Here is a 23,955-nt window from a genome sequence, read left to right as displayed (position 1 = left end):
AAGTCTCTCCCCCCCCCCCCCCCCCCCCCTGTTTCAGGAATATATGAAGACCGCGATGGAGGCCATCGTGGGCCTGTTTTCTGTTACGCTACAAACTTCGTAAGGGGTCCTACCAGCTCGTTCTCGGAGGGGTCCCTGGATTACCCCCCCCCTCTCTCTCTCTCTCTCTCTCTCTCTCTCTCTCTCTCTCTCTCTCTCTCTCTCTCTCTCTCTCTCTCTATAATGAGTTACAGTAGAGGGAGACACGGGGTGTCCATGTAGAACACTGTAGTCATTGTGCCGGGGGTGGGTGGTGGTGGCGTTATGCTGATTGATGGTGGGCTAGGGGCTCCCATCGCACCGCTCCTCGCTCGGTTATCAGAGGAATGTCACTAGCCAGGCAGTTCTGTGGGCCGCGGATACTTTACAGCCGCACTGACACACTTTTTAAAGACCCCCCTCCACCCACCCCCACCCTGTCCGGTGTGCTTGTAATCGCACCTTGTAACTGTTGAGTGGTGTCTTCTCCACTCTGTCTCCTCGTCTGCCTCCTGTGTGTGTGTGTGTGTGTGTGTGTGCGCGCGTGCACATGCCCACTTGCTGTGAATAAACACTCGATCTGCACTCAGAGGATCTCAGAAGGTGTCATGAGAAAAGAAACGTGGCTTTTAAAAGTAGCAACGAGCTAACGAACCTGTTGGGTGTGTAAACTTAAGAGCCGTCTCTCTCTCTCTCTCTCTCTCTCTCTCTCTCTCTCTCTCTCTCTCTCTCTCTCCCTCCCGCTCTCCTTCCTTCTCTTCCTCTGTTTTCCTGTCTTTCGGGCCTCCCCAGCGAGCGGAAGCTCTAATTTGAGCCACATTTCTGAGCCTGAGCACTGGAGGAGCGAGAGGGGGGGGGGGGGGGGGGGGGAGGGAGTCAGGGAGGGAAATTGAATCATTGTTGAAGTCGAGGAGGGAAGTTGAATCATTGTTGAGCAGTCTTGTCTGTTGAGTCTTTCTGGCAAGGTTTTCTCTCCATCCCTCCCATCCTCTCCATCTCCAAATCTTATGTGTCCTGAGCAAATAAGCAAAGTGAAGTCCCTTGGTCCGGGCGTAATCAGAGAGATTTAGTGTGCTCTCCTTCTCTAAACCTGTCCGCCCTTCTTTTGTCTTCTTCACGTCTTCCTTCCCTTCCTGCGGCATCTCTTTTCCCGTCCAGCATTGCGTAAATGGAAGTGTTGGGCCGACCTCGTCGAGAAGTGGCCAAGCGTTGTCGTAAACATGTTGAGGAGAATAGGAGACTAGAGGCGGCCGCAGGATCACAGGCGAAGCACGAAAGCACTCATGTTCCAAACTGAACTTTGCTCCTGTGAACATGTATTGGTGTTACCACTAGGGATGGGCAAAACTCTCAAAATTGCTCACACGTTTCAAGCACCAGTGATGTAACTTTCGGAATGAATGCTTTTGTTCCCGGAAATTACGCACAGCCTGGTCTGACTCCCAAATATCTAACGCTAGCCACAATGACAGCAACCAGCTAGCTTGCTTGTTTGATTATCTCACATTCGCTATTGAATAAAAACAAAATCATGTTAACGTGCAATCCTCGAATAGTAGTCGAATAGTTCCCAGTGACTACGGAATAGCAATTTTGAGAGCTTTGCCCATCCCTAGTGGTAATACTAACACCAATAAATGTTCACGGTGATATTCTATTACCGTTTTTAGTTTATTTGTATATATAGTGATATAAATACATACTACATCCATGTGACAGTCATATATATTCCGATAGCCCAGGTTGTTCTGAAAATAAATATGTTCATCACTTCATTGTACAATACATTGTTTAGGTTTTACAAGCAGTTTATCAAAGTTGACCGTGAACTTGCATTTGTGACCGAGTCCAGGGTTTGTGCCTACATGTCTCTATTTTCATTTTCCAGATTTTTCCAGATTGTGAAAGTACAGAATGTAAGCTTTCAAATGATGTGTCATACTTTGAAATCTGAGAATGTTTTGAATATCATATATTCATTTAAATCTTGTTCAGTCTGTTGTCTAAAACACTCAAGGGGAGAAAACGCCTCTCAAAGATGTTCACACTTCAGCTAGTTTGGGGGGGGGGGGGGGGGGGCGTGGACAACTACCCTCACCTGAATGCGTCCATCGTTAACGTTAATGACTCTCTCTGTGTGAATGCCTTTACCTGGCTCAGTGAATCTGAATCCCAACACGCAGCTCTATTCAGATGCAAAAATAAACCCAGCCCCCACCTCTCCTCTGTGGAGAGCACAAACTGTGTTTCAAAACGGCCTTTTTTAAACACAGAATTCTTACAATTAGAGTTATTATATCTGTTCGCTGTTGTACTAAATATGTTCTTCAACTCTCGAACTGTAGTTATATATAAAAAAAAAATATATATATTGTGTCTATCTGTCATTTCACCCTGGCGACTTGTAGGCATCATCACCAGACTGGGTCACATTTGGTATAAAAATACAGATTGGGGTGCTTATCAACTTCCCTAAGCTTTCCACTGAGGAGCAGAAACAGCAGTGTGCAGCACTAAGTAACTCCCTCACCTGCAATGGCCAGTCAGACCTGGATGGAAAATAACTTGCATATGAAAAAGGGCGAATAATAAAATACTATCCGGTCAATAAAGAGTAAATATATATCTTTTTTTTGTATCTACTTTTTTTTCTCCTTCTGTGATTTTTCTCCCCATCCCAATTTACCTCTTGTGCCAATTCTCCCTCCCCTGTCCTGATCGTTGCTCGCATATGCCCCCCACTGGCCGGTTGTAGGGAGGATAGAAGCCTTGCATCACATGTCCCCTCCGATACATGTGGAGGCAGCCTGTCACATCTTTTCACCTGCCAGCGTGGACTCTCATTTGGTGAGGAGTAACATGTAGGAGGCTCACACTGCCCCAGCCATTTTCCTGACTTTGCTGTGCAGGCGCCCCAACCGACCTGTAGGAGTCGCTGTTCACAACAACCAGACTACCACCCTTCGACTTCCCACCCGCTAACTCTGCCAATTGAGTTAGTATGACGGCCGGCCCAAGCCGGAGGCAACGCCGACAGCCGGATTCGAACCCGGTGTCTCTTGCGTTGGTGACGAGCGCAATGTCCGCTGCGCCACCCAGCCGCCTGTAAATATATATCTTATACAAATAACAATATATAAGATATAGAAAATAACATTTGTAATGACTCTGCACCCTAGCTTTATCAACAACTCTCTCTGGGCCTCTTGGGTCAAAAGACAGTCTGAAGACAGCAATACTGTCAAATCAGAACGGCTTAGTTGAGTGAGGGAAGATCTCGTGAACTCGAGACTAGACTGATGAGTCAATATGATAATTAACGACACAGACCACATTGATATAATCCCCCATTGCTAGGAAACAATGCTAAACACTGGAAAAGGCCATTTATAATGCATGGGACCTTTCATCTTTATTTTCTGTTCTTGAATGCACTGTTAGGGCTTGTGTCCATAGCGGATGTTTTTTTCAAGGCGGACCGCTTTGAAAAGCAAAAAGAAAAGCTCAAGAGCGTTTTCCTGAGTCTCGCGACTGCCGCGGCTCAGCCACTTCCTCGTTGTTGATTGGTCGGTCGAAAAAGGTTACCTTGATGAGCGCGCTCCTTTCCAAAAGTTGAACTAGTTTCAACTTTATGCGCTGGGAGCGCTCCGCCCAAAAATGGTGCCGCCGAGAGCGCTAAAACGCGCGGAGCGGCGCTGGGAAAAGGAGCGCGCCTGTCGCGTCTGTAGCATAGAAATGAATGACAGAAAGGAGCTGACAACTCATAAAACATCCGCTGTGGATGAAATCTCTCCCAGCTGTTATGCTACCTGGCTAGCTTGCGGGCTGTACCCAGCATGCCGTTCAGTGGTGTAACAGTCAATAGTGGTCCCCTCTTCAATACACTACATTTACATTTAGTAATTTAGCTGACGCTTTTATCCAAAGCGACTTACAAATTGTGAACAACAAGACAGCAGGAAGGGTACATCTCTGGCAGCTAAGGGTCAGTGGTATTGTTTGTCAAATAGTGTCACTTGAGTGTTACACTCTTGAGTGCATAGTAGTATAAACATATTGGCATGATGGGTATTAGTATAAATATAGTAGTAAGGTACATACATTTCAGATATTGTTTGAAGAGGTGTGTTTTTAGAAAACGGCGGAAAATTGGCAGTTTCAGCTGTCCTGGCACAGTGTAGGTCCTTTTTTCAAGACAAAATTAGTCTCATAAACTATTAGAAAATCACTGCCCATCCCTATGACCACCACATTGGCACGTTACCCCCATGGTTTGAGCGTATGCTTTTTGGCCACATGATGAAGAGCGTAATGCTTGAAACCTCACATGCAGAGGTAACACTAATAAATGTATATGAGAGCGTAGTCTAGTGTGTGCAGACTTTATTTTTCATGTCATCCATAGGACAGGAGCCTGTGTCCGTTGGACAGTGAGGGTTTCAGACTCAAAGGGGGAATGACACAAGGACCGGACGATATACTGATTCACCATTGACACTCAATGTAACGAGGAGCAGCATAAAAGATGGCGGCAACCACTAAATCACTTATTCTTACTACAAACATATTCAGAGAAAATAATTGAATGTTTTAAATTAATAACGACCTCTGTCTGCCAAAAGGCAGGGAATCGCGCAGTGAGTTGTTGCGATGGTAACTAAAGACTGGATGACTGGATGTGAGAAGGGGTCAGGTCTTGTTAGTTGCTGTTATTATCGAGATGGTGGTATGACATTACTGCTTATCATCCATCTGTGTTGTGAGAATCTTTTATATTGTAGACTGGATCGTTGTCTAAGTTGATAGTCAAAAGTAAACATTAACACTTTGAGTGCCAGGGGCGCGTTTTGTCGTTAGTTCATGCCGCCAGTTGAGTGCCACCAACGCTATATAGTTTGTTTGTCGTTTTTTTTTTTATTAGCGATTTTAATTCATATTTCATCAATCGAGCCTCACGCTAGTGTTGCAGACTCTCTCTGAGCTCAATTGTGAAAATACCGCCCCCTATCGTCTCTCCCTGTGTAACTGCACCCCATTGGTTTAGAGTCTAGACTGATCATGTTACTTCTCTGGCGAGGCATCTGAAGAGACCCAAGTGATTAGCCGAGCCGGAAAACGCGTGGAATACATAATTTACAGTACCCAACGCTGAATCAATAAATGCGATCGATATTTGGAATGGCGATCAGGAATTGGAATAATCTTTTTGGATAACATCTGATCTGAGGTAAGCTATTTATTTTACCAGTCTTGGGGTAATCGGATCTATTTTGACCTATATATCAGCGTGTGCCCCATGTGTGTGTGTGCTCGCTGATCAGGAAATGAGAGAATATATTTTTCAGACCGCTTCTATAGCGTGCATACTATCGATACATACTACACATACTATCGATAATCTAGCGTTTATTTGAAAACAATTCATAAATAGGCTGAAATAGGCTTTCACATATAGTTCTGGTGGACTCGGTGCGGTTCTGGTGGTGAAGTTGCAACATTGTTGCATTCGTCATTTGGTTCGTCTGCATTCACATTGCAATTTGTCAAGCGCACCAAACTTTCTGAACAATGTCACGCGGTCGAAAAGGGCGCTCGTCTATTGGACACAATGGAGAGTGGAAATCCCTCCCCTTCAGGAAGTGAAATCTGCGAAAACACAAACAGCCGCAAGAAGCGTGATAGTAGAAGAGACGTGGCATTGATCCATCGTTCGATTATAACCAATTACCGCCATCCTCTCGCTAAACAACCTCGTTGTTTTTGTGAGTGCCCACAAGCAGCTGTTTTATTTTGTCTTCTGCCCATATGTTGATCAGGGCTTTCACTTCATCATTCACCCAAGTCTGTCCACGAGACATGTTTACAGTGTGCTTGTTTTGCAGTGAATACCGCGTGCCGCAGTGTTTTTTTCTTCCTTCTACCCAAGATGCACAGTTTATCAGGTGACTTCCTATATTTGGTCCGCGTTTGGTCCGATGAAGCGAACCGAGACCTATGTTTTTTGGCGGACCAGAGTTTGCATGTTTGGTCCGCACCAGAGTTCGACTGCGCATTCACACCACACCAAAAAAGCGGACTATCGAATTCTGGTCCGATAGTCCGGACCAAACAGCTCTGGTGTGAAAGCACCCTAACTGTCCTACGGCACACCTAACAATCGTGGATTTAAAAAAACGGGTGGCAGTCACCTTTTTATTTTAACCCTTTCATTACCACACAACATAATGTTAACCCTTTCACTACCACACTACATATGGTTAACCCTTTCACTAGATGGTTAACCCTTTCACTGCCACACTATAGAAGCCAGGGTTCGAAATTAACGGGGGCTTGGGGCATAATGCCCTTGAAAATGGACAAAATGCCCTCGAAAATCAGTTAAGGGGGGCACAAAATGCCCCCGACAGTTTACTAATTATATATATATATTTATCCGGTAATGGCGCGTCTGTGTATCGTACGTTCAGATGACGCGCAAATAAAAAAAATTCATTTGGCGGAGGTGAGCACTGGCTGCTGCTGCTGCTGAGCCAGGTGCTAGTCAGTTTGTGTACAAATGGCAAGCACAATCTAAATCAATCTTCATTACGACTTTAAAAACATAGCCATTAACATTACATAGGCATACACACATCTTGCCATAGCGTTAGCAGTTTGTACAACACGACGCACGTTTTAACTATAGAATCAGCCCGCGAGGTAATACAGTCAATGAAATGTTACCGTAGCTACTAGCTAGCAGAGGAGGAAATGGGAGTCTGAGAGGCGGGGTGTTTAAAGACAATGATAGGCGTTTATTCAACATCCAAGAAGGCTAACATACAACTGTGTTTTACTAACTCCAACCGGGACTATTGCCGCTTTCCCACTGCATGCCATCACCTCCTAACGTTACCGGAGCTACCGGAGCTGATAATAACATTGCCTGAGCTGAAGGTGCGTGACACTAAAATGTCCGTGGGGACCCGGCGCCAACCCATAGATAGTTCCAACTCACCGAATTACGTAATCCACCACAGTTGCACTCAATATTTAAATAATGTTAGTCTAAATAAATGTAGACAGATACATAATAATTTCAAGCAGAACACGAATCTTTTCATTAAGAACTGACAATCAGGGAATTTAAACATGGTTTTTTTGTGTTTATATTAAAGAAAGGAAAGTCTAGTGCTGGCTGAGCATATTGTTTGTTTGCACTAAGTTAATACTACAAATGTAGCCTATATTTTTCAGTCAGTTCGGTCTTTGTGTGCCAAACATTATTTAAGGCTGTAAACACTGTAACACTGTAAACTTTTTTTTTATAAAAATGTACGTATATCGAACCGAACTGAAAACCGTGACCCCAAAACCGTGATACGAACCGAACCGTCCATTTTGTGAACCGTCCCACCCCTACCGTTTATCATAAAAATTCAGTGCCCCCGAAATACAAAAAAAAGCCCCCGAAAATCAATTAAGGGGGGCAAAAAAAGCCATTGAAAAAAAATGTTAATTTCTAACCCTGATAGAAGCTTAACCATTTCACTACCACACTACAAACGGTTAACCCTTTCACTACCACACTTCAGACTGTTAACCATTTCATTACAACGCTACATACGGTTAACCCTTTCACTACCACACTACAGAAGGTTAACCTTTGGTAGTGTGGTAGTGAAAGGGTTAAGCACCTTGGTCTTATAAAACTAGTTGAAACTCAAATTAGACTAAACTCGTTAAGAACTCTCGTCTAGACGTTCAGTTTGTGGTAGACCTATTTTGGTTCTTGACCCATAGCTTAAGAAATGCTGGCCATGACAAAAAGTAACATGTTCCTAATGTACCTTGACATATTCTGTCCCGTGTGCCAGACGGTACAATCATCATATCATCGGTGATGAAGTTTATGTTAGATTGTCAGATACGATGTAACTGATGTTTGACTGTATTCAAAGCATTCCAGTGAGGTTGCATTTGTTTTTCGACAGCGATCAAGTCAGACGGAACAATTCACAATGTGATTCCTCCACCCATCGTCTTGATATGGATATTATTTCTACTCATTCTGAAATACCTTTTAATTTGAATTTATAAGCCAGCTGAATGGCATAAAAACATGCACTAGAAAGATGTATTCTTTAGATAAAGTTTATGATTGAGCGGTTTTATATTTAGCTGGAATTAGTTAAGGTTTGTTTTGTTCTTGCTTAACATAAGTCTCGGAGGGAAACCAAACATGCAGCCTCAAAGATCTTGCAGTAAAAAGCAAGAGGAGTTCTCTCTCTCTCTCTCTCTCTCTCTCTCTCTCTCTCTCTCTCTCTCTCTCTCTTGCTCTCGCTCTCTCTCTCTCAGGGGCTTTTGATGTCTGAGACGGCTGAAGTTGAAAGAACTGCATTTCCTGCAGAGCCATCAGTCAACCACCAATAGTAACAGCAGCACAGTGTTGATTGAAGCTGTAGCCTTTTTAAAATGCAGCCTCTGCCAACCCTGCTCCACTACAGAGAGCACACCTTCAGAGTCTCTTCATGCTTTCTTTTTATCTCTCTCTGTCAATATGTATTGTTGGTAGTATTCAGGGATGTATTGTTAGTAGTAGTCAGGGATGTATTGTTGGTAGTATTTAGGGATGTATTGTTGGTAGTATTTAGGGATGTATTGTTGGTAGTATTCAGGGATGTATTGTTGGTAGTATTTAGGAATGTATTGTTGGTAGTATTCAGGGATGTATTGTTGGTAGTATTTAGGGATGTATTGTTGGTAGTATTGAGGGATGTATTGTTGGTAGTATTTAGGGATGTATTGTTGGTAGTATTCAGGGATGTATTGTTGGTAGTATTTAGGGATGTATTGTTGGTAGTATTCAGGGATGTATTGTTGGTAGTATTTAGGGTTGTATTGTTGGTAGTATTTATCGATGTATTGTTGGTAGTATTTAGGGATGTATTGTTGGTAGTATTTAGGGATGTATTGTTGGTAGTATTCAGGGATGTATTGTTGGTAGTATTTAGGGATGTATTGTTGGTTCTATTTAGGGTTGTACTGATGGAACTACCATTATTGATCCAGATCCTAAACTTTAAATATCACCCAATGCCAAATAACAACAGTATAGATGTAGACTATTAGTTTGGGGTCATTGGACAAAATGATTGAGGTAGAATCAATTTCTCTCAATTATAAAGCTCATGTATAGGTCAAACAAGCCTCTATCTGCCAGTAATGCTTGGATCTTTCAAGTTAGAAATAGCCCTTGATATAGGATTTTTGTATTGGTGGAAAATGCTCTTACAGAGTTGTGTATCGGCGTGATATCCGATACTAGTATGGGTATAGCTGCATCCGATTTTGTACACATGATGATGCCACACACTGAGCTATGTGGCTGAGTCTTACCATGGACTGCATTAACATCTCGGGTCTCATCTGGTTATAGTGGATGTGACAAATGGTAGCCAGTTTCATGTGACATGTTAAGCACCTAGGGGGTGTAGTGAATGTATGCTTACTGTGTCACTGGTGGCAGTGCACGGCTATTGCTGTGTAATATTTTACGCAACACAGTTGATTAACAACATTACAGTAAGAATTTGACAGTGTGATTAGCAGGCTACAAGGCATCGCTCAGTCCCGGTGTTGATTAGGCAAGTTGAGACTCGCGTTTTGGCCTCGAGCAAAACTCCCAGCAAATTTATGATGACACGTTTACCTTTTGAAACGGTGCTAAGAGTGCTATATTTTGTCCATAAGCCATTTCTGTGCCACTGAACATGGCTCTACGGCAACGTTCCTTTGGACAAGGGGATGTTCTCGCACATATCCCACAACTATAAACCGATTTGTTCAAATCAGTTTGGTTTGAAAGTTATGATGTGCAATGCCATTATTATTATTCCAGGAAGCAACGGATACTGCTCAGAGAAATAATGAAAATAAAAAGTTTTGCCTATATACAGTATATATCACCGCTTTTGCATATGCCTTTCTAGGAACTGCGCACTCACTAAGACCTTGCTCTACCTTTTGAAATACTGATTGTGGAGCGATACATTTTATGTCCACAAGCCATTGCGGTGCCCCTGAACTCTGCTTCACAGAAGCGTCCCTTTGGACGAGGGGGATGTTCAGGCTCTGAGACAGCGCGACGCGGGGTGTTGCCGCCCGCAGAGGAAGAGCTCTGGCAATGGGGGGAAGCGGAGAGGTCGAGAGGGCCCTGGTGGACAATGGCCAGCCGGCCCGGCCTGGGGAGGCCAGTGTTGAGAACCGAAACGGCAGTTCCTGTCTCTCGCCGCGAGGCCACCAAACTCTCCAGTACTTTCTTCTCCTCCCGCTGGGTTCAACCTCATCTGTGGAGAAAAAGTGAAGTTTTTCTGGGTCGTTGGTGGTAGTGGGGGGTAAACAAACAAAGCATTCGGTTCTATTGTCGTCTTCGCGGTCTGATTTACTGCCAACGGCATCTGATGTAACGTGGCTTCCTTCCTCCGTATCCCCCCCCCCCACCTCTCTCTCAGGAAACACACAGGAAAGAGCTTTTGACGTAGAGAAGGAGAGAAACATTTTCCAGCGCACAATGCCTGCATTTTCCTCCTCCTCCCGTTGTCGCCAGGGCTTTTCCCAAGTAGCGGCAGAGTGCAGCAGGGTGGCTTGTGGATGTCGTTGGGCGCACCGCATGCGCGTCAGCGGTGCCCACGCGCACATACACACAAACTAGATGCAGTAGGTAGTGGTTAGGCCTAACTGTAGGTGGTGGGGTCAAGCATGAGGAATGAGAGAAACGATTGTCTTTCCCTCTGCGAAGGCCGTGGGAGGCAGTGGAGCCAGACGGGAAGACCTCGCAGAGGAAGCAGGACCTGTGGTGTTCCTCCCTCCTTCATAATTATGGTGATTCATTGATGAAATAGCTGCTGTTGTTGCTTTTAGCCTCCGGAACGATGTTTCCACTGAATTGGTTTGTGTGTGTTTTTGTTTCTCAAGTGGAAGCGGACCGTCATCATTATCCGCTATCGTTTAGTGATCTCTTGTTTTGGAATTTGTTATGTTTGGGATGCATAATTTGGAGCGCCGTCGGTCTAAAACACCTGTTTCGTCATGTGTCGACTGATGTGTGACGTCATGAAGACACCGCTTCTCAGTACTCCCAGTAACCACCACCAATGTGTGCGTGTCTGTCTATATAATTAACTACATACTATATTGTATATTTTCACCATGCTACATACTATATTTTATATTTTCACCATGCTACATACTATATTGTATATTTTCTCCATGATACATACTATATTGTATATTTTCACCATGCTACATACTATATTTTATATTTTCACCATGATACATACTATATTGTATGTGCTCCATGATACATACTATATTGTATATTTTCACCATGCTACATACTATATTGTATATTTTCTCCATGATACATACTATATTGTATATTTTCACCATGCTACATACTATATTGTATATTTTCTCCATGATGCATACTATATTGTATATTTTCTCCATGCTACATACTATATTGTATGGATTTCCAGTATGTGATCTTTTTAGTATGCAAATATTTATGAGATTCCTATGCATACCACATTTATGCAAGTGTGGAGTGGATGGCTGCTACATGATCATTTCAATCCCACAATTCTTTGCGCCTGGTCTTTTCCAGTACCATTTTCACTTCCGGGTCAGCGACAACATACTGGCCACTGACTCATCATTTGTGTTTTTTTTTTTTGCTTAGTTAGCAAGTGAAAACAGCTGTGACTGTATTTTCCTTTTACTTTCCTTCGGCTATTACCAACAGTCACTTATACCTGTGTGCAAGTCCTCCAAGTATGTTGTATGTAGTGTGTCGCACATACTGCTCTCCATGTACTAAACCATAAGCTCCAACAGTGTCTAGTATGATGTAAACCTACTTTACGTGTATATATATATTAGGGGTGTAAAGGTACACGTATCCGTACCGAACCGTTTCAGTGTGTACCGTACCGAACGGCTGTGTACCGAACGAATACAACAGTATGTTAACCACTAACGACTGCCCACCGGGGGCTGTTAGTCTAAAGTAATTTTTATCATTTTACATTTTTTATTATTTATTTTAAAAAGACACTTCCTCGTAGTTGCTGTGAACCTTCTCCAGTTTGAACCTCCAACACAAACACAGCAGACTGCTGTTAACCTCTTAAGCGTCACCCCCAAAACGGGACCATTTTAGTTTGAGGACTCCATACTTTTTTTGCAAAGCTTAACTTTATACTTTATACTTATAGCACATGCCTGGTCTCTTTTGAAAGGTAACATTCTGAACTTACTAAAGCAAAAAAGGATGATCACTTTAGTGCTAATGAAATAGAGTAACAGAGGTTTGAACTTGAGTTGAACTTGTGTACTCGCATTTCTCTTTAGTGGTTGTCAGATTCCTGTTTTTAAGTTCCAGCATAGAGGCATGAGCTGGAAAACACTGCGGTTCCATAGCCTGAATTCTTATGTAGTACGTACAGGACCAAATTGTATAAAGATCAGTTCAGAAATGTGTGCTTGAGAAAGGTTTTAGTAAACCGTGTATCAAAAAAGCTAGCAAATCCAAAATGGATATCCACCTCCATGCGTTCTGAAGATTCAGTCACAACAAATATTCGCTCGTCAACTTTCACCTACTTCCTCTATTTGGGGTATTGTTGGAAGCGGACACTCGTTGGCTACAACGCTGACCAATAATCAGCTGTGATTGGTCAGTTCTCGAGCGTATACAGTCAGACATGGTCATTTGACACGCCGCCTGTAAAAAGAGACATATCGTCATGTAACTCGAGAACCGAGGCACAGAATTGGTAGAGTGAGGTGGCATTTGAAAGGCGCCAAATTCAAGTTTTGAACAGTATATTACATGATCCGCGAAAAATGCAGCTCCGAGCCGGTAGACGCTTGCAAAGTGCTGCGGCGTGTGTCCTGTGCACAGGCATGGCGGCCTGACGGCGGGCCCATGCACGCTAAGAGGTTAAACGCCTTCTGGAGTGTCTTCCTCACCTCACTATAGATCTGACTGCTTACTCTCATTACTTTCTGCTTACTCGCATTACTTTCTGCTTACTCGCATTACTTTCTGCTTACTCACATTCACATTACTTTCTGCTTACTCACATTACTTTCTGCTTACTCACATTACTTTCTGCTTACTCACATTACTTTCGGTTTACTCATTACTTTCCGCTTACTCATTACTTTCTGCTTACTCGCATTACTTTCTGCTTACTCACATTCACATTACTTTCTGCTTACTCACATTACTTTCTGCTTACTCACATTACTTTCTGCTTACTCACATTACTTTCTGTTTACTCATTACTTTCCGCTTACTCACATTACTTTCTGCTTACTCGCATTACTTTCTGCTTACTCGCATTACTTTCTGCTTACTCACATTCACATTACTTTCTGCTTACTCGCATTACTTTCTGCTTACTTGCATTACTTTCTGCTTACTTGCATTACTTTTTGCTTACTCGCATTACTTTCCACTTTCGCATTACTTTGTTGCTTTGAGGAACTTGATTGATTGATTGATTGAAAACTTTAATTAACAGATTGCAGAATGGGTACAGTACAGCTCAATACACACAATTGTTAAGGGGATGCACACCAGAGAAAGACTTTCGTCTTGTTTACATCAGGGTCCCCCATTTTCAATTCATAATGACATTTATGACATACACAACATACAGATATAATAATAATCTAATCATCTAATCTAATTATGACATTTATGACATACATGACATACAGATATACAGTACTGTTACATTTGTGACATACAAGATATGCAAATATACAGTACAGGGCTGTACACTGCGAGCATCTCGTCGCAAATTGCCCCCTAATCTGGCCGGTGCAAGTGGAAAATATCATCTGGGGGGCAAGCTTGCGAGTAGTGATTGCAACCCTTCATTCGCATTTCACTCCTAAATGAATCCATACAAATTGGATAAAACATTAGCCTACAACCAGGGCATAATGTTGCGGTTGTAATTTCATTAGACAGACCAGCGCGGACCTTTAATAACATGCAATTTGATTGACACGAGCAATGGGCAAACGTTAGCTGCTATCCACGGTACCATTAGGATTATGCTAAGCTAACTAGCGTTAGCTGCTGCTAACCCTGGACACCAGTCAAAGCGGACTCCACAACACTAGTTCCATTCGGGAGGAAAGGGGGTGGGTTATATTGACAACGCTTGACAACAGAAGTTTAAACATAACTTCATATTTATTGGTTATTCGTTTCTGTTACTGTATATCATCCACTTTCCATCTCCGTCTGTTAAACGCTTCCTGTTTACATTCGAGTGTGACGTCATCACCTACGGCAGCTTAGGCGATCATTCGAGTGTGACGTCATCACCTACGGCAGCTTAGGCGATCAAACGCGAACCTAGAACAAAACCCGGGGGGGGGGGGGGGGGGGGGGGCTGGCTCTCTCATTCGTTCTCGCCCCCTCTCTCTCTCTCTCTCTCTCTCTCTCTCTCTCTCTCTCTCTCTCTCTCTCTCGCTCGCTCTTGTTGATTGAAAACTTTATTAACAGATTGCAGAATGGGTACAATACAGTACAGCTCTCTCTACATTCAATGATTTAAAGTAGCCAAACGTTACAGACAGTATAAATACTAACTGGATAGTTGATGATATAAACATTTAATTTCATTATCTGAAATATTCTAAAATCATTAAGTCTGCTATAAGCCATTATCCCTTTGTGTGTGTGATTATTATTTTCTCACAGTAGTGTGTGTGTGTATATATATGTGTGTGTGTTTGGGTAAAGTGGATAGAAAACACAGTACTGTGCAAAAAAAAGGCACCCAAAAGTTTTTATATAAATGGTCTTAGATGTAAATACATTTTTTATTGTAGACTACTCTTAGTACATTTTCATTAAATTATTTTTTAAAGCATCTTCATGGTTTAATAATGCAAACATATGTTGCAGGGACTTATTATAATCATCATATTGGCGTGACTGTATGCATCAAAGGGTTAAATCAAGCATTTTTAAGTGCTTTAGAGGAAATGTCAAAATATTGCGATATATATCGTGTATCGTGATATGGCCAAAAAATATCGCGATATCATTTAGAGGCCATATCGCCCAGCCCTACTATAATGGTAAAATAGTTATTTAAAAATTTGCCCCTAAAAAATATTCTTTGCCCCTAAATTTCTCATTTAGGGGCAAGTGTGCCCCTAGTGAAAAAGCTTAGCGTACAGCCCTGCAGTACTGTTAAACAGATCCTAACAGTAAATATATACATACAAGGGGGAGTTAACACATTAGGAGGGGGTGGGAGGGGGGTTCAGACATTTACGTGGGCCAGTTTCAAATTGCAGCCTTCTGTAGGTGCTCTTTGAGAGCGGTTTTGAAGGTGGATAGTGATTCACATTTTTTACGGCTGTGGGTAGGGTGTTCCACATTGATGTGGCATAATTGCGGAACATGTTTAGTCCCTTGTTTGAGCCGAATCTGGGTTGGACATGATTTGTGGAACTCCCTCGGGTGTTGTGGTCATGGTATTCACTGACCTTTGGGAAGTATTTCGACATGTACATGGGTACCTTAGTGGTGTAGTGTATCTTGTAGACCAGGCCCATTGCAAGTTGCTGTACTCTGTCATCTACTCTAAGCCATCCTAGGTTGTCAAAATGGGCAGGGGGGAGGTGGGTTCTAGGAGTAAGGTCAAGCAGTAGTCTGACCACTTTGTTTTGTTATGTTTGTAATCTTGTTTTTAGTGCCTTTGAGGTGCTTTGGTACCATGAGGTGCAAACATAGTCGTAGTACCCTTGAATGAGTGCTTCCAGGGTATTTATTTTTGTACCAGAGAGGAGATCCGGTACACGAATCTTGTTCGTTGGTTGACTTTTTTGATTACATTGGATGCCATCTTGTCACAGGAAAGATTTGCCTCTAGGATGGAACTAGGGCTGGGCGATATGGAAAAAAAATCATATCGCAATAACTATATGATAATGTTATCATATTTCTCGATATCGATAATTATCGAATTGTTATAAGTATTAATTTTTTTTTTTTTTTTTTAACAACAGATGTATGTTTATTTTGCAGCAATTCTTTGTCATTGCCGCCATCTTTAGTGTTACATCCCCTCACACTCCAGTTCTCAGGCTGCAGCTGGTTTAAAAGCGAAAGTAAACCGGCTTCTCTGCTGGCTGTGGCTCCAGGGGAGTTGAATAGTTCTGGCTCTGCTAGTTTATTTTCGATCTTTTGGCGCTTTTTTGGTGGACAAACCACTGCACATGTGCACCGTGACTCATGACTGGAGTCTAGTTCTGCTAGCACACATAGCCTACTGTGTACAGACGGTTTCAAACTGTATTTTAAATTAGAAAGCAAACAATAAATGGACAAGAAAAAATAAATCTCAATTTGGTCAGTATTGTCATTTGGACAAGCAAAGCCATTACTTTAACACTTTGGGTGCCGGGAGCCGTCTTTAGACGTCTTTGCTGGCCATGCTAAAGTTGCCGGGGGACGCTGTACGTCGTCTTTATATCAATATTTCAAAAATCTGCGATCGGATTCATAATGTCCCTCCGCTGGCCTGAGATCCACCAGCAGGACCCACTGAGCTCTCTGGCGGTTCAGGAGCGCCATCTGGTGGCCGATCGGCGCAAGCGCTTAACAGGAAGCGCACTAGAGGTTTTGCTAGACGTCCGTATTGCTTCCGGCCACTCGGTACATGTCCCGTGACTCTAGCTCGTCACTCTACATAGCGATCGATTGCCAATAACTCGATAAACAACATGATTTGGACGTATATACCATTATACAAGCTGGAGATGGACCGGGTAATAATATATCCCATAATGATAAAATTTCTACTCGACGATGATCGCCCAACGGCGCGCGGAGACTGGGGTGAGTTTCAGCGTGTAACGTTACCGTCTTCGATAATAACTGATATTATCAACATTTGACCCACATTAGATGATTGGTATACAGGCATTAAAGCGTTCCGTCTTGGGACGGATATCCGTCCATTTGATTTGGAGATTCCGTCATTTGATTCGGAGTCGTGACGGATTTTAACCTGAGCCAATCAGAGGCGTCAAATATCCTTTTTTCCCCTACCGCGGCCGCACCAAACAGTCATTTGCGAGCAATCGGCAAATTCTCAGGCAAATGCAACCAACCAGAAGGCGAGATTGTTCTGAGTTTACAGCCCTTTCACCCGCCTCCGCTGTGCTCAGCACCAATGGGAAGCGCCCATTTTGAGACTCTCTAGCGTCTAGCTCTACTCGCGAGTAAACTTGAACATGCGGCAACTTTTACGAGACCGTAAGTTCATTTGACTTATTCTAGTCTAAAGAAACATATATATTACTATTGCTATTGATACATCTAGGTAACGTGAATGCCACAAAACGAATGCCTTTTGTTAATCAGAACGTTATTTACGCGACAAGCAGTGTGTTGTTGTCGTTGTTGTTGTTGTTGGTGGTGTTTCGTGTGTGTGCTTGCGCCGCTCGCTTTCTGATAAATGTATGAATGTTGATAAATCTAGATAACGTTAATGCCACAAAACGAATGACTTTGTTAATCAGAACGTTATTTGCGTTATCAATTGTTTTTAAGCTCAATAAACGTCTTTCTCCCATTTGTCCGGGAGATCTCTGGGTAACAGTACTGTATATTTGCATATCATATATGTCACAAATGTAACATTACTATATACCTGTATGTCATGTATGTCACTATGAATTGAAAACGGGGGACCCTGATGTAAACAAGACGAACGTCTTTCTCTGGTCTGCATCCCCTTAACAATTGTGTGTATTGAGCTGTACTGTATTGTACCCATTCTGCAATCTGTTAAATATTGATTGATTGTTATTAACAGATTGCAGAATGGGTACAGTACAGCTCAATACACACAATTGTTAAGGGGATGCAGACCAGAGAAAGACTTTCGTCTTGTTTACATCAGGATCCCCCATTTTCAGTTCATCATAACATATATGACACACATGACATACAGATAGACAATACTGCTACATCTATACATTTATGACATACCAGATTTACAAATACAGTAGCCTATTGTTTGTGATACAAAAATAGTCTAAAAAGAGTATATACATTTGACGAAGAAACTGTACATTGGATGTGGTTGGGTGGGATGGGGGGGGGTTGTAACTATACATTGGATTATCGACAACCTTACTTGGTCCCAATAAGAGGGTCTTGTGTATTAAATAAAGTTTTCATTCATTCATTCACTCTGGATCTTGTAAATCCAGTAGCAATACACACAATTGTTAAGGGGATGTAGACCAGAGAAAGGCGTTTGTCTTGTTTACATCATCAGGGTCCCCCATTTTCAATTCATAGTGACATTTATGACATACACAACATACATGACATTTATGACATAGGGACATACATGCCTTACAGGTATATAGTAATAGTACTGTTACATTTTGTCACATATACGATATGCAAATATACAGTACTGTTACCCAGAGATCCTAACAGTAAATATATACATATGATGAGGAGGAGACTGTACATTAGGAGGGGGTGAGTGAGTGGGTGGTAAATAAATATATACAAACGGTGGGGAGGAGACTGTCCATTGTTGTTGTGGCATAATTGCGAAACGTGTTTAGTCCCTTGTTTGTATGATAACAAGCCGTTTAGTTCATGGTTCAAAGTGGGGAGGGGTGCTAGCTCGCCATCAATCAGAAGCTAGCCACAAGACTTGCATTCACGCTCTCCAGCACACAACAGTAGGGTCTATAGTCACAGTCAGGACAGTAGGCTCGCTCTACAAGTAGGCTCCCTTAAAACGCTAACACTATTAAAAAAAAATACAGTAGAGGTTAAAATAAGAATATGACTTGGCCAGAAAAAAAGTTCAGTCAGGAGATTTTTTTTTGCTTTAATCCCTGGGTATAACGCTGCCCACGGAATTATAAACGCCCCCTCGCCCATCCGGTCAACATCAGATGACGTGTAGTAACTTCTAGAAGTACGTCTAGTTGGAATTTTTTATATCGCGCTGATTGCCATCAAACTGTATTTCATCATCAATATAATGCATTTGGGGCTATATATCACGTTCTGGAGAAAGCTGCAGAAAGAGATGAAAACATACTTATACATTAGACCATACTTTACTATGAATATGTGAATGAAAAAGTTTAACGTTGCTACACAATGAACAATACATATAGGACTTTGAATGGGCCCTAATAATGGCAATGTAGCAATAGAATTTAAAAAGTTATAGCCCTGCAAAGAAGGGGACTTTCTCCATAGACAAATAGCGCTGGCAATCTATGGTATATCATTAATTTAACCTTAGGCAACCAAAGTGTTAAGTTGCAGGCAAGAAAGACAAGTCTGTCCACTGTCTCTGGTTTTAAAACTGCCCTGTTGCAGGTCACAAAAACAATAACGATTTTTCGATTTTTTTTTTAATTTCGATATTCGATATCGATTATTAAAATATATCGCGATATTTATAGTTATCGTTATATCGCCCAGCCCTAGATGGAACCCATGTATGTAATTTCATATTTCCTTGTGACAGGGTTCGAAATTAACGGGGGCTTGGGGCAAAATGCCCTCGAAAATTGACCAAATGCCCTCGAAAATCAGTTAAGGGGGGCAAAAAAAGCCCCCGACAGTTTACTAATTATATATATAATTATATATATGCTCTACAGTGCGAGCATTTCCCTCGTATTGCCCCTAATAATATGTGTGTGTGCAAACCGGAAAAATCATTTACTTGCAGTGTGCGAGACAGACGAGTGATTGTGAAGATTACAAAACAGCTCCGCTGTTAATAGTTCAGATTGAAACTGGACTGAAATTCAGTTTTTGGGTGGAATGTTTGTTCCAAGGAGGAGGGAGGCGGGGCCCGCTGCGTGTTACAGGCACTTGAGAGGTGCTGCGAACACAGAGAGAGCGCTCTGCTCTCATCAAGCATTACACTGCTATCTTAATGTTAGCAAGCTAAGCATCTGCATAGCGCAACCTGTGTTCTGTGTAACGTTAAGTAACTTGTGTTCGGCGGGGAAAGACCATTCCATTTGTAACACAACTCCAAAAGAATAACATCCAAATCCGATCCGATGCGCATTTCCTCCATTCCACAGCGCTGAGCGCGCAACGTATTTCATTGATCGATCTGGCCAGAGCCTATACTCACAAACGTTGCGTGTGTGGGGTTTTTCATCAATTTGAAACAAGCCTCTTGACTGTTGAAATTAGGGATGTTAAAAATAAAATATCTAATAATATTATTCAATATTAGACATTCATTGATCCAGAGGCAACCGGTTATTATATCAAGACAACAACACAACTTGCCCTCACTCAGGGACAATAATATTTAATCTATTTAGATAGAGTATGTATGTATTATTTACAGATAATTGAAGGTACCTCAAAACATGAAACCAAGCCATGATGTCACACATCGTGTGCGTGTGTGTGTGTGTTACTTGAACAATTGTCACTGTGCTCCTAAATTTCTGTGTGCTCCTAAATTTGTATTTAGATTTTATTTATTAACATTTTATTTAGGAGCACATGTGCTCCTTGGGAAAAAGGTTAGCGTAGAGCCCTATATATGGAGACATTAACATTACGTTATCAAACATAGGGACGAAGACTGTAAAAAAAGTGTCAACAATGTTTTATAATCTTTATGTTAATTTTCATTATAAAAATGTTGTGCCCCCAAAATACAAAAAAAAGCCCCCGAAAAGCAATTAAGGGGGGCAAAAAAAGCCCTTGAAATTTTTTTTTAATTTCTAACCCTGCCTTGTGACAATATTGTCACCCACTGTAAGAGAGAAGCCGTTGGTCTCGCTGAGTTTGTTATTTGATCCGAAGAGAATGGACTCTGTTTTACCCAGGTGTAATGATAGTTTATCAGCGAGCCAGGTGCAGATTCTGCAGAGTTCTGAGCTGAGGGTTTGTTCAACCTGTAACTTGTTCTTGTCAGAGACCAGCAGGGCTGACTCGTCCGCGAACAGGAACAAGTTGCAGTCACAAGCTGATATGTCATTTGCATAAATTATGAACAGTAACAGTCCTAGTATGCTTCCTTGTGGAACACCACAGTTCACTGGGAGGGGGGGATAGGGTACTGTTTACCTCTACCATCTGTTCTCTCCCCTCCAGGTAGGATTGCATCCAGCTCACTGATAAAGTGATAAACTATCAAAACCAATTGCTTTTAGCTTGTCAATTAGAATGGAGTGATTGACGGTGTCGAAATCCTTTTGGAGGTCCAGCATGACCATGCAAGTTCAAGTTCAAGTTCTTTAATAGTTGTCATACAGAAGTACAGAATACTTTCATACAAAATGCTTCTTACTGTTACGCTCCAGAGACTGTGCTAGACAAGATAGTATCAAATAACATAATAACATAATATATGTTATTTGCCCGCGTCCACCTTGTTTGATGTGGTCGTTCAAATAGAGAAGGCATGTGTCAGTGGAGTGGGATGTTCTGAAGCCAGAATTTGTAGATTAGATTTTTTTCTGCAAGGTACTTTTCGACGTGTTCGTAGACAATTTTTCCCATGACTTTCGAGATGGAGGTAAGAATAGAAACAGGGTGGTAGTTGCCTGGGTCTAATTTGCTGCCTCTTTTGTGCAGGGGGGGGTCACTCTCGCAATTTTGAAGTCTTTGGGGACGTGTCCCTGTTCTATGGATAGGTTTATTATGTGTGTGATGCCTGGGGTGATGGCGGCTGCTGAGTCTGAGGAATTTGGAGGGGATATTGTCATGGCCAGTGGCCTTGTTAGGTTGGAGGGCGCTCAGTTTTTCGAGTACCTCATCTGTTGTTACCAATTCAAGTTTGAAGTCTTTGCGGACCCCTAGGTTTTTGTAGTATGCTAGGATGTGTTCTACCCCAAAATGCCCTGAGTGGGAGGGTAGTTTACTAACCAGTGTTGTGGCTATGTTAGTGAAGAATGTGTTTAAGTATTTGGCCACATCCAGCTTGTCTGTGATGAGTGTTTTCTGTCTTTATGTTTATGTTTGTAAACCTGATTTTTTGTTTTTTGCTGCAGCCTAGTTGGTTGTTGAGTAATTTCCAAAGTTCACAGGGTTTGTTTTTGTTTTCCTCAGTTTTGTCATTGATGACATTTCTTTTTGCGGATTTGATCATGGTGTTTACATCGTTTCTTAGTGTTTCTTTGTATTTTGAGTTCTTCCACGTGGGCTTGGAGAACACTGTTTGAGCTTTTGGCAAGCTTTGTCTGACTTTTATGAAGTTCAGAGCATTTTTTGTCTCTGGTTTTCATAGCGGTCAGTATTTCAGAGTGCATCCATGGTTCAGCACGATTTTTAAACCTGGTGGTCCTTTCACCGAGCAGCACTGCAGAAGTACCCTACTCTTCGAATTCTGAAAAGTTAATTACCGGCCAGATCCTCTTAGGAGCGCTGTCTCGATAATGCAGTGTTCCCTGTGGCAGAACGGTGCACTATTTTTAATTTTTTTACTTTCAATGGGGTTTACAGTTAGCTGGATTCTATGTGTAGCCTGTAGCTTGGAATACCTTTTGCGACGCCGAATTCACTATGCAGTAAAGGAATATATCATCAGCCAATGGACATATCGATCTACCAGATGGCAATCGATAACTGGGAAATCATTTTGGGGATCCAACCGGCCCACGGTAAGATCTTTTTCACGTAAATTACATGCTGATCAGGCCTTGTTTTGATGTGGCTACTGAGGCTAATGCGGTTATTGGTAATCAATAATCAGAAACTACGTCCCCCGCCCCCCCCCCCTTTCATGCATTCATGGTGGACCATGAATACCGACATTATGCATTTTGCGTTTTAGCTCTAGCTTCTGTAGTGCCGAAACGCTGTTCGATTTAATGTTATTAGCTTAGCGCCCTGTATCTCGCCTTCCAGGAAATATACTAGTCTAAATCCCATATAACGCTTATATTCACGAGGCTATAAAATGAGAACGTATTGATGAGAAAATTATTTCTTTAAGCCATTTTGAAGGGACGGTTTATGGTCTCAATTGACAATGAGAATGGACAGATAGCAATACTATAAAGTATAGATTTAGCTCTACAAACAGCCTCACATACAATGCAAGTCTGTTTTGAAATGCTGGCCGTTTAGCGTGAGATTAGACGGCCCCCAATGGCCCCGAATGTGTTAAGAGGTAGGAAAACAGAAGTAATCGTGTATATATATATATATATACGCATACCACCCCCACACACACACAATGGCCACATAGTAGGGGAACAAGTCAGTCTCTTTACAATTAGACAGACTTTGCTATTACTATTAAAGACGAAGTCGGTTCACTCTGCCGCCATCTTGAGAACCGGGACCTAAAGAGACCTGACCCATATCTCTTTCAGTGGGGAGTCATATGTATCTAGGAATCTGTTTTATAAATGGAATAAAAAAAATTAATAATAAACACATTGACTTTATTTTGGTTAATATTGCTTATCATTTCTACAAGCCAATGCAGTTGGATACCCACACCCCTATGGATGAATCACAATGCAGTGATTTATTTTACTTGTTTTCTTTTCTGTGTTTTTTTTTTTACATTTTACACCTGACTTACTAGAGACGGATATACACGAATATTGTCAGCTGATGTTTGCCTTTTGCAGATAAGCCTTTGAGCCTGTCGCTATCAGGAAATGGCCTGTTGATGGATGACAGAAGAGATAATAGAATTTGCTTTAGGGTCTTGCACAAGACATTCTGTGACTAAACCAAACGGACAAAGAGATGTTTATAGAATCATGTGTGGCTCTTGACGCAATTACACATATTGAGCAACAATAGTTGGTGCGTGTTTTGAAACGTTCGTTCTGTCGTGAGGAGCATGTGTTGATGATCAGTACATGATGATCATG

At 42.0% G+C, this 23,955-nt stretch overlaps 1 protein-coding gene across 2 annotated transcripts in view; it reads left to right on the top strand.

Annotated features, from left to right (window-relative positions):
- Window positions 1–23,955, top strand: part of nck1b (NCK adaptor protein 1b) — a 142,351-nt gene that overhangs the window by 95,943 nt on the left and 22,453 nt on the right. The window lies entirely within an intron of this gene.

Source organism: Notolepis coatsorum (genome assembly GCF_963971535.1).
Source record: "Notolepis coatsorum genome assembly, chromosome: 12".
Lineage (NCBI taxonomy): Eukaryota > Metazoa > Chordata > Actinopteri > Aulopiformes > Paralepididae > Notolepis > Notolepis coatsorum.
Note: the sequence above shows the minus strand (reverse complement) of the source record. Positions and strands in the feature narration are given on the sequence as shown.